Here is a 13,538-nt window from a genome sequence, read left to right on the forward strand (position 1 = left end):
TATTAGTGATGAAAAGATACAAACATATGATCACATAATTGTGTTGCATTTCAATTGCTTACAAAATAATGATATCAGGGGAACAATGGGGTTACAAAATCAGGCGGACAAAAGCAATGAAGTTCCAGGACTAATGTTGCAGAACTCCCCTTTGCATCTGCATTATGATACAATCTTTAATTCTGTAATTGCATCATTTTTTCCCTTTCACAGAGTCCCTTTTTCATTGGATAGGTAATTGCTGCATAATTCATTTTCTCTTCCCCACATTTACTTTCTCCATGTGTCTCTACATCTATTTATTTTACACCCTACCCAGACCTTGAACTGAACAGTTGCTAATTCCTTCCTGGAGGGCTTTCTCAGGTGGAGAAGTTATTCTTGCAGCATGTCAGGTACAGGTATTGTCTGTGTTTTCATGGTTGAGGAATGAAGTCAAAGAGCAAATCAATCTTAGGAGATTGAAACACCTTCAGTTTTGGCTACATCAAAGAGGTACTTGGGTATGATTTAATTTTTCACTCATCCCAGAATACCTGGCATGATGTAGCAGTTCATCTGCAGGAAGCACAAGGACAGCTGACCTCAGGTGCTGGTGTCTGTAGATTAGCCCGAAATGCCTTGACTTGAGTGTGGAACCGCCCCGTTAGGAGTCACCTGAAGAGAAAACTGGTTTCAGAGACTTGCTGAGCTTCTTAAAAGGTTAAATGTGGAGCCAGGGAGGAGGCAATTCCTGCCTGTAGGTGGAATGTCCAACTTCCTCATGTGAGAGGGTTGTCTGTCTCTCTTTCTTCCTGCATTGCTTTGTTCACTAATGTTTCTGACATTCACTGAGAGAGGCAGGGTTTGAGGGATATCTGTTGCTTTTATCACACAACCTTAACTGCCTTTTTTTTGAAAGCAGGATTTCCAGAGCTCAAATGGTTTGTGATCATTGAATTGGAAAGAGTCAGTGCAGATATATACAGAGGTGGGGTGAAGGTTGTATGGGCAGTCTTCATGATGATATCTCCTAATTCTGAAGTGATCAGGTTTGCAGTCTTTGTATTAAAAAAATGCCATAGCTAGGTTTAAATGTAATTTTATATCTGTACATAGGGAAAAGTGGGAGATAAATAAAAATTAGGCCTTGTCATATGAATCTGCAGTGGCCTGAGTCATCCAGAGAGCACAGACCCTTGGGATGTAACATTAATTTCTGACCCATGAGATAAGGGCCTGGTGAGGAAGTGCTGTTTGGCTGTGGATGGTGGTCAGTGGCTGGGGTGGGATGCTCAGCAGGTTGTCTGGTGCTGTAGTGGGGGACTTTGCAGCCCAGTTAAGGATGGGGTGGGCAGAGTTCTGGTGCTTCCCAAGTCCTCTCTAACTTGCCTGTGTCTGTTCTGCTCTGCTCTTCACTGTGTGGCATCCCCTTAAACTGCCCTCCCCAGTCCTCCCTGCTTTCCCCCTCTATTTCTGTGTTTCTCAAACAAATGCCATCTGCTTCTCTCAATGTTCTCAGGTGACATCACTTTAACCCATTGTTTCTGGTGCCACTTAAAATTTTCCAGAGGTCCTGGATAGCCTGGTACAGTTATGTACAATCTTGATTCCAGTGTAGATCTGTAATTTTTGCTTATTCAAACTGTAGGTGAAGGCCAGCCCAATGCTTTTGAAGCATTTTAGAAAATTCATCTTCCTTACTTTTAGACCAGAGCCATTACTGTGAGATACTTTGAGATCAAGCAATGGGGAAATGGTTGCTTTAGGCCAACTCTGTTTATACCTTATATCTAAAGAATATGTTGTGTTCCACCCTGTTCTTCAGTATTTTGTTGTATGCAGTTCTGCTTGATGTCACCTACCTTCTATGGGGTGAAATACGATACTGAAATTGCAACAATTCATAGTGAGGGACACTAGTTGCTCATGCTTTTTTATTTTCTGGAAATGAACAGCAGCATGATACTGCAAGAAAGAGTGTTCAGGTTCTAGAGGCTGAGCTTCCAGCTGAAATGCAAGTTGGTGAACTTGGCCACTTTCCAGAAGAGTGGTGTCAGTTGTTCCAGCAAGTCATTAGATGTCTGCACTTCTGTCTTCTCACCAATTTACAGCAAGTCTCCTCCTACATCTTTATTCTGGGAGGGGGATGGTTTAATACCAAGCAGCAAGAGAGGATGATGTAGACAATTTCTGATTGTGTTCAAATGAGCACAATAATAGGCTTTCTTTATGTACTTTAGGATTTTTTGTTTTCATTGTACTAGATGAGGAAAAGTAGATGTACCAGCAAAGAAAATATGCTTGCCAACAAATCTGGCCTTGGAACAGACCAGGCTGACCTGCAGTGAAACATTTGGGATGATAATAATTTAAAAGTCAGACTTGTGTTCTTGGGAGTTTGTAATATAAATCATGGCCATGATCACTATAAACCATGTCAAACTAGATTAATAAAATAGTGTCAGAGTGTCTTTAAAAGTTTCATATGACTCCAAGGATTGTACACCTTTACAAAATAATTAATAAGCCAGATGCTATAAACTGGCACCAGCCGGTTTTTCTCCTTGCATTGCCACTGTGTGTAAGTCCAAGAGCCACTATTTGATTACTGAACTTCATGTGTTTGAGGAGAGACAATTAACAGGAACATAGAGCTGAAGATGAGTCCTTACGTGAAAGTTCTTGGGGTTCCAGGGACTTTGTCAAGCCTCTGGATGGTTACTGGGAGAAATGGCTTGTATCAATGGAGACATCTACACATCTTTAAGAGGTGGGGGACAGGTTTTGTGGGGGGAGAAAGTAAACAGCAAAAAACGCTGGCGTAGGCATCTCCAGCCTGGAAGGTGGTGGTGAGCCTGTGTGCCTAGGATTTGGTCTGTGCTTGGATAGGCTTCACTTAATCCCTGATAGAACCTTGTTCTCTCTATTTTGTGTGTGCGGCTTTCTTTTGAAGTGAGCATGTTTAGGCAGACCTTCAAGCACTGTAAGTTAGAATAGCTCCCCTGGGAAAAAAAAGCCAGCTCCTCTGTGGGGTGGCCCCCATGTTAGCTGTGCCCTGCTGGCATCTCTCCATCCCTGGTTTGCCTCCCTCCTCTCCTCTTCCTCACAGCATATGTAGTCAGGGACCAGGGATGGGGATTGGAAAAAGCTGGCTCAGCAGAGGCGGTGGAGAGCCAGCTGATGCCACTATTAATGTTCTTTCAAAATTGATGGATGAGACGATTACAAAATTGCAGAGGGAAGTGAAAGTTAACAGAATCCATGTTTTAATTGTATTCTGGATTGTTTTCAGCAGCCAGCTTCTGAGGTGCAGGACAGATCAAGCATTTTTCTGAGGTTGTTAATGTGGACTGCACACTGTACTGTTTTTAAAGAAAGAAAAAGACAGGGCCAGTCTCTTTTCCACACTCTGCTGCTCTCAGTCTTCTTCACTTGTCCTGTGTTGATAGTATGCTGTGTCTAGACAGTAAATCAGATCTGAAATACTGTCCCAATGCAGCTAGAGAAAAAAGAGGCTCTTGCAAACAGCTGTGGTGTCAAGGTCCTCAAGCCTGTAAGGGGTACCTAGGTTCTGGACTTGTAATTTCCTCTGTGTGCCCTTCATCCTCATGGAAAGGAGTGAGGATGGTGGAGCTGTCTGGCTGGTGGGTGACCAGCAGTGCTGGCCTTAACCTGAGGGAGATTCTTTTTGGCTCATGAAGCCTTCCTGCTCCATCTGCAAGTAGCAGTTGTGTGCAGCATGAGGTTTTCTTCTGCACAGGTGTTTTACTTGAGTATGCTTCATCCAGGACTGGACCAAAACACTCTCTTCTAAGTTTCATTTTTCTTCAGGTTTTAAATATACCAAATTTCTTTGTAGTATTTTTCCTAGCTTTTCTTCTCTCTGTTACTGAGAACTTCTCTCCACAGGCTCCTTAATTCAAACACACCATGCTGTAATTCTGCATGTTTTGAGAAAGTACTTGTGTAGGTGGTTAAGAGAAGAAGGCATCAGTCCTTTTGCTTGCCTCCTCCTGCTTCCTCCCAAGTCCGAAGCTGAGAATGGGACACTTTCAGGAGTGGGCTCTTTAATTTAAAGTCCTAGTCTCAAAGTCCTGGCATCTTCATCGAACAAGTGTTTTTTTCCATCAGCTGCAGGTGGAGTTGCATAAGAGAAGGTATCTTTGGGTTCTTGGAGGGCCGCTGTGTTTCTTACAATGAATAATTTGGAGTGGAGATGGTCTTCTGCCTTAATGCTTTAGCATGTGTTTTTTTTCTATCTCTCTCATACCTTTGTAAGTATTTCTGGGATCCAGTTGGGCAGTGAGGAGCCTCCCCCATTTTCCCTACTTACCTTCATGGGGCAGCAGCTGCCATTCTAGTGGTGAGGTTTAGAAATTTTTTTCTCTGGCTTCATTTCCTGCTCTGGAGCTGGTTGGTATTTTAATGTCTGTAAGCTAAGATTAAGCAGGGTAGCACACCAAGGAGCTGGACTGCTGTAAGAGGAAACGTTCCTCCCATTGTTGCAGAGAGGAAAACAGGCTTGTGAGATGTGGTTGTGATCCCCTGAGTTCCAGAGGCACATTAGCTAAGCAGCAGTAAGTGGGGAAGATAAGCAGTGGATCACAGTGGCTTTCTGACATCCTAAAGGACACAAAATCTTTACAGTGTTTACTCTGAAAATATTCTCTCTGCCTTTCCAGAAGTGTGCTGTTTACACACAAGCAAACACTGAGGTTTTGCAGTGTATGTGCTTGTGCTGTTTGTGCTGTGGGCACAGCCGGTAATGCTGATAGGAGGGTTTCACTTGTTTAGATGCTGCTTAGAAAGCAGAAATTTGCTGAGAGTGGCACTGGAAGCTCAGCAATTCTCCTTCTGGTGGGGTAGGGAACTGCTGGTGGGGGCTGAGCTGTGCCACAGCAGGACCAGGGGTGCTGGCATTGATATTTGGAATATTTAAATCCTTTAAGCTTTTTTTTCCCCCTTAGCAATACTTTCCAAATATATTTATTTAAACCTGAAATATGCTGTTTTGCAGATGCTTGGGAGCCTGTTTTCTTCCCTCTGCTGTGGTAGATCTGTTAACGTCAGTGACTGCAGCTACAAGTTGCTTGTCCAGGTGAAGCTTGTCTTTGCTTTTGTGGTATCAAGCCCTGTTTGGTATGTTTTGATCTGATTCTCACAGAACTTCCTTTTGTTTGCTGCACTGTTGCGTATGCCAGTTTCCCTGTAAATGTTATGAGAACTGGCAGTATGGGCCTGATGCCAAGGGTAAGGGACTAATACAAATACATTTATTTTTATTTTAGAAGCTCTTGCAATTCACACTTCGCTGGCAGGGTGGTAATGATGTTTCACAGAAGAATGCCTTTCTTTTCATTTTGATTTCAAAGTGCTCTAACAGGGTCCATCCACAGTCTTAGGCATGGCAGATGATGCACCAGGATCAGAGGCCATTCAGCAGCAGGAGATGGGGATGGAGATGGGCCTGGGGGGCATAGGATGAGCCTGAGGTTTGTCCAGGATAAAAGCACTGCTGTGGCATCCCCAGAGCAGGGTGTGATGTCCCTGGGGTCCAAAACAAGGTCATGTTTCCATTTTTCAGTTGCCAGACCCGTGCTGTAGCCATTCTGCTGTATTGCTTATTCAGTGTTTTGTTTTAGGGGGCCTGAAGATGTTGACGTAGCTGAACAAGGTGTCCTCTGTGAGATCCGAGGTCCCTGCCTGTGCCATACCTGGCTGTTTGGGGTGTGCAGAGCCAGGGACAGAAGTGGCTGAGGGTTTGCTTTGGCTGCTGGTGCATGGCTGTGCTCAGCAGGCTGTGGGATGTACAGAGCATTGTCATGCCGAGGTTCTTGCAGTGGGACATGGCAGCTTTGGCACCCAGGGCTGTGCAGTCTGAGGACACAGTGGTTAAGCTGGAGAGACACTTGATGGCAGGTCAAGATGGTTATTTGCATTGCTGATGAGATGATTAGTAGACGGTGTTCATGGCCCTCATTAGAGACCTGTGGAAGATTGGGTTCAAACAGAAGGATCTCTGTGTGTGTGTAATTTATGAGGGCTGCTGCTCAGACCTTCATTTGTACTCTTAATTGTGAAGCTGGAAAATACTAATTGTGTCCTGTGCTCTCACATGAGAGCAAAGGCGGCCATGGCATGCAGTCCACAGAGGCTTAGATGCTCCTCAATGCTGTGGATCAGCAGTGTGGGGCAGGGGGATATGATTTTCATATCTTGATGATTTGCTTTCTTTGTATAGAAATACCCATTTTTTAAAAATAGCTGAAATCAAAAGGCCAGGCTCTTTGGTAGAAAACTATTTGTTCTTGGTACTTGTCACATGCTTAGTTGGCTGAATTAATCAAATGGAAAATGCTTTTTCCCAAACCAGAAAAATTCCATGAAAAGAAATGTACTCCACCTATTTTTTTTATTTAAAAGCAAAATACAAAAAGTTTCCTTTTCTCTGCTTCCTTCTCTCACCTTCTTTCTTCTGTGTTTCTCTTGGTGGCAAAATCAGATGAGTAAAAGGTTGAAGAAGATGTTTTGTATGGGCATTCACACATGTATGTATGGAGGAAAAAAACAAAATATATAGATGTTTTTGATTTACCAAAAATAGGCTGGTAAAAAATCAGTGATTTATGTAAATTTACTTGTATGAAAAAGCTGCATTTAACAACTTGCAGTCACTTTGCAAGTTATTCCACTTTGTATTCTGGTGGTACATACACATAGGCTTACTTTTCCAATTTCTTGCAGCTTCATATCCTTTTCTAACTTACAGCACAGTTGCTGTTCATCTAAAACTAGTCTAGGGTATTGAATAGGCATGTTCAATTAATTTTCTTTAATCTCATTGTTTTTTTTTTTTTTCCCCCGTGTTTTTTTTTTTTTTGTGGTGTTTTTTTTTTGTTTGTTTGTTTTTTTAAAATCTTAGTTCTGAAGTGTGCAGTGCACTTCTTCAAGTGTCCTGACCTGCGTTACTTTTCGGGAGCCTCTCTTCTCCATTTCCTTTGTGTCTGAGCAGAAGCCAGTGACTGCCTTAAGAGGGTCTGAAGTCATGGGTGTGATGTGCTGCATACTTCTGAGATGTATCAACTTCCCCCTTTTGTAAATTGTAAGGTGCAGATCCTTTTATATTTCAGCATGGCTTGCTTGTTCAGTGAAAGGGATGCATGCAGTTGTCTAGGTGGATAAAACTGCTTTTGGGTGTTTCAGTACTGCCGTACGACAGAAATTCTGAGCTTCTTTATGTGAAATGTGTCTCTTCCAAGGGAGGAAAGTCCTTTACTGTACTTTCAAAACCTGGATTAAGTAATTACCACATTAACATTTTCTTTTCTTGCCACTTTTCCAATTGTGGTAAGATTTGCAAGCAAGAAGGAAGAAAAGTAATGTAAGGGAGCAGATAGTTTGGGGGTTTGTTTGTTTCGCTTCTTCAGTGCATCTTATTTGCATTTGATTTCTGGCAGTGTTTTGTGACCTTCAGCGGATCTCATGAGGGTTCTCCATTCGAAGCTCCAAGCAGACAGGAACCAAGCAAGCCAAAGCACAGAAAGCTCTGAACTGCCCAAAAGGAAAAGCTTCTTGCTCTTCCTCTTTTCTCCTCTGTTGGAGAGAACATTGAAGGCGATTGTTTAAACCAGCTGAGCTTTACTGCAAAAGAAAAAAAGAAAAAACCCACAAAACTGTCAACATTTGGAGATAAGAACAAAGAGGACTGACCACTCCTATTCCTCCTCAAGGCAATCCCAAATTTATTGCTGGCCTTATTTCAATACATTTTAAAAGCTTTTGAAGATCAACTTCATCTGAAAACAGAACTGTGGTTTGGTTGTAGTGCACCTAGGAAGTGGAGATTAGTCTTGTGTGTCAAGGATACATGTGTTTAGACTATCTGCAGCCTGAATATTCTTGGAATATTCTCAAAGTGAAAACTGGGAGCCATCTAGGATTAGCTGAAGAAGAAAAGGTCTTAAGTCACAAAAATCATAAACAGAAGAAATGCAAGTTACATTTCTTTAGTGCTGCATAAAAGGAAATTGCTAAACATGTTCATTTGGTAAGCAAATGGGTTCACGAACTGTATTATATTGCCTTTTTTTTTTGTAAATGCCCTCATTTCATCAGCTTCTGTTCTAAGATAGATTGCTGGCAGTTACCTTCTGTAGCCAAAAATCAAGAAGAAAGAGGTTTGTAGGAGTAGCAATTTCAGCAGACTGCCTGGAATCTCAAACTGCTTATTAGGTTTCTTTGAATTATTGGGTGATGTATTTGGTAGCTGGTGCTTTGTATCAGAAGTACGTAATGTAAATAAATTTAATTAGAATAGTGCTCATACGCTTTCTGTCAGTCTTTTGACTGGATTTTGTTAGCTTTGTAAAGCAAAAAATTCCAGGTACTGGCAAAATTTCTTCTTGTGAACTCCTTTCCTGTAAGAAGCTGGTGCAAAGTAGTTCTGTTCCATCAAAGGGAAAAACTAGGAGGTGTGCTGCTTCTCCCAAAACCACACAGGTCTCTCTGCTACTTTGAGGATGCCATGTTGGTGGTTTAGCTCTTCCTTCATCACAGATCAAGGTCCCTCTTTCCTGGTGCCCTGGCTGCCACTGCAGAGCCTCCTTACAAATCACAGCCTCTTGCAGAGGGAGGTGCCCCTGCCCTTACCTGTTGAAAAAGGGTGCTCAGCATCTGGGAGGCACAGACATCATGTTGGAACCCTTGCTCTCCCTGGGAAAGCTGAGGCAAATTGGAAAGAGCTAGAGAAGCAGGGTCCTGCAGTCCACACACTGTCTGCTTCCTAGGTCTTAGTACAGTGGCTTTTTGGAAGCAATGAAATTAGATGGCCATGTGCCCAGTGCAAGAAATTATTCACTCCACTGTATTTATTTTTATAGTGAAATTGCATTTTCATATCTCCGTGAGAGAGACTGTAGCCGGATACAAACCCAGTGAAGCATTTCTTTTTGTGGACATAGCGACTCTGGCACAGCTGTGATGAAGCTCGCTGCTCTCTTCATGAAAACACGCTGAGCTGGGAATGCTGCTGGCTTGCATCCTCTCCGAAGAAATTCGGCAATGCAGTTGTGGTGGATGGAGATTGTATTTTGTCACACTCCAGATCGATGTTGTTGTTCAGGAAAAGATGCGCTGGACAGGCATAGCTTTAGTAAAGTTATGTACTGTGATTTCACAGGGAAACATGGGATTAAGAACTACCTAGAAAATAATTTAATTTCACTTTCTAGTGAAATTTAATTTCACATTCTTTCAGGAATGTGAACGCTTCAGATTTGAGGCACATTTCTTAAAGGAGTTTTATATTTCAGTGCATTGAAATGAATATGCATGTGAAAGCTTGAGAGTATGAAGTCTGTGCTTGTGAATTGGGCAGTTAGTGGTTTGGCCCACCTGCATTTTGTGTTTACACGCAAAGTAATTTGCATTAGCAGGAGAGCATTCCATGTGCATGTCACATGTGTTACAACTAATCTGCACACAAACAAAGTGTTCTGAGAGATACAGGAGGCTGTGTGGTTGAGATGGGCTACTTGTTGGAGGTCACTAAATTGTGTCTTGTCTAAAAACAAGAAGAGGGGGAAAAAATGGAGGTGAGATGGTGGGGGTTACGTGATTGTTTTAGTTAGGATCCAGTCCACTTTGAATAATGCAGTCTGCTCTTGATCTTAGAGAATTATTCAGGCCTCTGTTTCAACTGGTCTCCAAAATGACTCAGTGTAAGAACCGAGGTCATGTGGATTTTTTTTAAAAGACTTATTGGACTAATTAGGCTATGCTATGTGGCTTAGTAGTAGTTAAGCATGCCCAGTGTTACTGGTAAGAGTTCAGCCTTCAGTTTTCTGCTGGAAGCGACTTCCCTTCAAAATGCATAGATGAACAGCAGTTGTGATTAGAGATTGTAACATACAAACCCCAGAGCATTGTAGAAATTATGGGGGAAGGAAAGAAGCTGTAGAAACTGGAAGGGGAGTTAATTATATGACAAGGGGATCCACTGAAAAAGCAGGTGGCTTAACAGTCAGTATTGCAGTTTGGAAAAGATAGATTGTATGAATGTTTAGTAACTACTTTGACTGAGTCTGTTCATGTGCATATAATATATATTAAAAAATTGTGGCTGCTGTAATTATGTGTAATGGCTTATTATGTAGTTGTTAGAACAAGGTAACAGAGAAATAAGACTTCCAGATGTACTTCTGCTCATTACAAACATTCAGTTCCTTTCTCTCCACCTCTGGACATGCCGAATTTTTCTTGCACGTTATCTGTGTTCCCCCTTGTTTCCTGCTTGTTTTCTGTCCTACCCACCTCCTGCCCCGGCCCTGGCCTCCAGCTCCTGTAGGGAGTCTGGTGTCTTTTCTCTTGCTGCCTTCTCCATCCTCTTTACATACTTCCTAAATTTCAGTAATACAGATGTAAATCAGGCAGAGTTTTAGTTCCCCCTTAATTTCTGTAGCATATATATATTCAAAAGATTAAAAAAAAAATTAATAAAGGTCTTTTTCCAGTGTTTGTTTCCAGATACTGTAAATGATTGGTGAAGACCTTAGATTATTTCTACAAGGAAACTCTATTTTTCTCAGTCATGTAGAATTTGGCAAAGTTTATACTAAGAATCTCTTGACCCACAATTCCAGAAGGTAATTTTATTGAGGTTCAGACCCAGGTTTTGTATTGTAGGAAGTCTGTGTCTATGAAGGAAGAGCCTTCATCAGTCACATACTGTGTACTGTCCAGAGGCAGATTTCAAGTCTGGAAGTGTGAGGCCATGTGCCATTGGAAGGGTTCTCTCAAAATCAGATTGCCAGGCCAGAGGGCAATATGGTCAGATGAGCCAGAACGTGCAGTGGGTGTTTTTAGTTATTTTCATCAATTGCAGGAAGACAGAGGACTGCCTGGCTATTCACAAGGCCTGCTGGACAAATGCACTGAAGCAGTAAGAACATATTGAAGCAATGCTGTGTTTTGTGCCTGTGGTATCCATGGATGAGTGTTGGGTTTGCTTTCGTGTGACACATTGGCCTTGTGCTGCCAAAGGTTACAGGGTGGCATTGGGTGCTTGTTTGTTCCAGCATAATTAATGTTCAGCGTGGTGTGTGTGCTTCCTCCTTGGTTTGGCTTTCTGGTTAGATTTTGATCCAGAAGAAGTAACCTCTGTCACTCACTGTGTGAGTACAGTGTGGATGTTATACACAACATGTCACTACTAGGCCTGCCCAGTTTAGTGGTGGCCAGCGCTGAGTCCAGAGGAGTTCTTTCCTTTCCAGCTGTGCTTGGTGTTGGCACAGTGTAAGCTAAACTTAAGCTGCCTGAATACCAGCTTAGCTAAGTTATTGTTCTTTGCTACTATTTGGTCTTCCCAGCACAGACAAATGTCACTTCATTTCTCCTCTTCAAAGGCTGTTATTGCTCACTGTTTTTTTAATTTCCTCCCCCCCTCCCAATGACACCTCCAGTAATGTTTCATTGCCATGCAAAATGAGGAAAGCACTTTGTCAGCAGCCTACTCCAGGCAGAGAAATTTATATCTTTGAGAAGCATATCTACAGAACAGCAATTACTCAGATCATCAATATTTATATAGCAGATAATAGACATCATGGACAAGATGAATATTGTCACAAGAGCAGTAGCTGTTGGGAAGGGGGGGAATGCAAAATATAATTGCTAGATTTCTTTAAATGGGATAATTATTTAACTTTCAAATGATTGGTGAAAGTAGCTTAGAGTCTGAATTAACTATTGAGTGGGAGTTCATCTGCTTCTAGAAAGCAAAAGAAATGCCCGCTCTTATGTACCCTGAGGTCACAGGGAAAGCTGCCTGTTGTATTGTCCCTTGCATGTGGCTTTAGCTGAAGGCAGTAATGGTGCCAGTCTCTGAATGAGGACTCATATAAAATAACAATAAAGTAATCAAGCAGCTTGTTTTGAAAATTAAGTTTTGTTATGTCTGCTGTGGCTGGACACTTCTGGTTGAGATGGAGACACAGTCACACATGCTTTGATTTTAAAAGCTGAACCCCAGTGCTCAGGGAAAGGTGGCCATGCTGGGGCAGGTTTTTTACCAGGCTTTGCAGCATCCTGCCTGGCAGCTGATGTGCTGCGGCCGGCCTTGGCGCTGCCTGGTTGGACGGGCAGCCCAGTGAGTCCCTGTCCGGCCTCCTGGCCGGAGGGACAGCCCAGGTCAGGGCTTCCTGTTTGCGCAGGAATTGCAGCTCCTGAACTCTGCAAAGAGAATGCCTCCTCCCACCCACCCTTTTTAGCCTTTTAATGGCAGTGTGATTATTTGTGGGGCTTTTGTTCACTGACAAAAAAATCTGCTAGCCTGTTTTTGAGATCTATTAAGCCAAAAACTAAAGCCCACTGCATGTGGGCTGTTTGCTAAAGATAATTTATTCACTGACTTTTTTCTTCTGCTTGTGAAATGCCTCTGAATAGCTCAGTTTTTCCTTTATACTGACTGACTCTTCATGTGTGACTTCAGATGAGTGTCTGAAACCCTGCACCCTCCTGACTTCTTTCAGCTGAGGGGGAGCAGTGGATGGGAAGGTACAGTACCTGATGTTCAGTGCTTAGCTCAGTTGGGTTGGCTGTCATTTGTAGCATTAATCACATGGTTTTCAAAACATTAAAGCAACTTGGAACATTTGCAACAGAGTTGGTCCACCACAAAAGATTTAAAGTACTAAAGTATCAAGCCTCTGGGCTCTGTGGGATGCATATAACAAGGCTTCTTGTGCAATGCCCAGAGAAAAGCTGGAACAGCATTTGCAAAAGCTGGCATCCTAAATCAAGAGACACATGAACTGGCTACAAGGGAGGATCAAGATGAGGACTTTTCTTTCTGTTGCACAAAAATCAGTTCAACATCTCCTTTGTATTCCTTCCTGGAGTTAGGTACCTTCTGTAGAGTTGTAAGCAGTGGAGGAGCTAGGGCTTGCTCTCTCTTGAGTTAGGTCTGGTACTCAGCCCAAACAAAGCTAAAGCTGAGTTCCCACCTTTTTGTAGCAGCTTTTCATCATGGATGTTTTTCTCTTCATAGGTAAATCCATTAGACTGCCTGGATTCTAGCCCTTTTTCAAATTAATTTTTAATATAAAGTAATTAAACATTCATTGGAACAGGGACAGGAACTTCCTTTCCCTCACACTCACTTTTCCTTTCTGACCTGGATATTGAATTATGCACTTCAAAGTGGAATGGGGTTAAGGAGGAGGCATTGGTGAAGCTCTCCTGAATTAGTGAAATTCCTGGTACTTGAAACTTTAATCTGGGAGAAGGGAAAAGAATATTGTAATTTGGTCAGATTCACCCTTAGTGAAGAAAAGTTTCCTTCTGCTGTGAGCATACCCAGGTTCTCGTGTGGGTTCACTGAGTCTGCTACTGGCATGTGGCTTGGGGAAGTCCTGACCCTGTTGCATGCAGCTCAATTTGAACCAAAGGCTTGTTTGAAGCTAAATTTAGGCCAGCTTAGATGTTGCTATTGCAACTAAAATTGAGATCTCCAATAATATCAGTATTAATAGTTAAGATGCTTGTTCTAGGGCATAACT

At 42.4% G+C, this 13,538-nt stretch overlaps 1 protein-coding gene across 22 annotated transcripts in view; it reads left to right on the plus strand.

Moving 5' to 3' along the window:
• The window catches only part of RNF152 (ring finger protein 152), a 79,957-nt gene that overhangs the window by 43,300 nt on the left and 23,119 nt on the right, over window positions 1-13,538 (plus strand). For 2 of the 22 annotated variants that reach the window (XM_064427144.1, XM_064427170.1), the window contains exon 2: window positions 6,905-7,084. The exons of 15 other annotated variants lie outside the window; for them this stretch is intronic. The gene's annotated coding sequence lies outside the window, so the exon portion shown is untranslated. Of the gene's footprint in view, window positions 1-749; window positions 766-4,999; window positions 5,081-6,904; window positions 7,090-10,765; window positions 10,922-13,538 lie in introns of those variants that run through there. 5 more of the 22 variants (XM_064427109.1, XM_064427099.1, XM_064427120.1 and 2 more) reach the window with 5 other exon arrangements.

This window comes from Passer domesticus, chromosome 1, assembly GCF_036417665.1.
Source record: "Passer domesticus isolate bPasDom1 chromosome 1, bPasDom1.hap1, whole genome shotgun sequence".
NCBI classification, from domain to species: Eukaryota; Metazoa; Chordata; class Aves; order Passeriformes; family Passeridae; genus Passer; species Passer domesticus.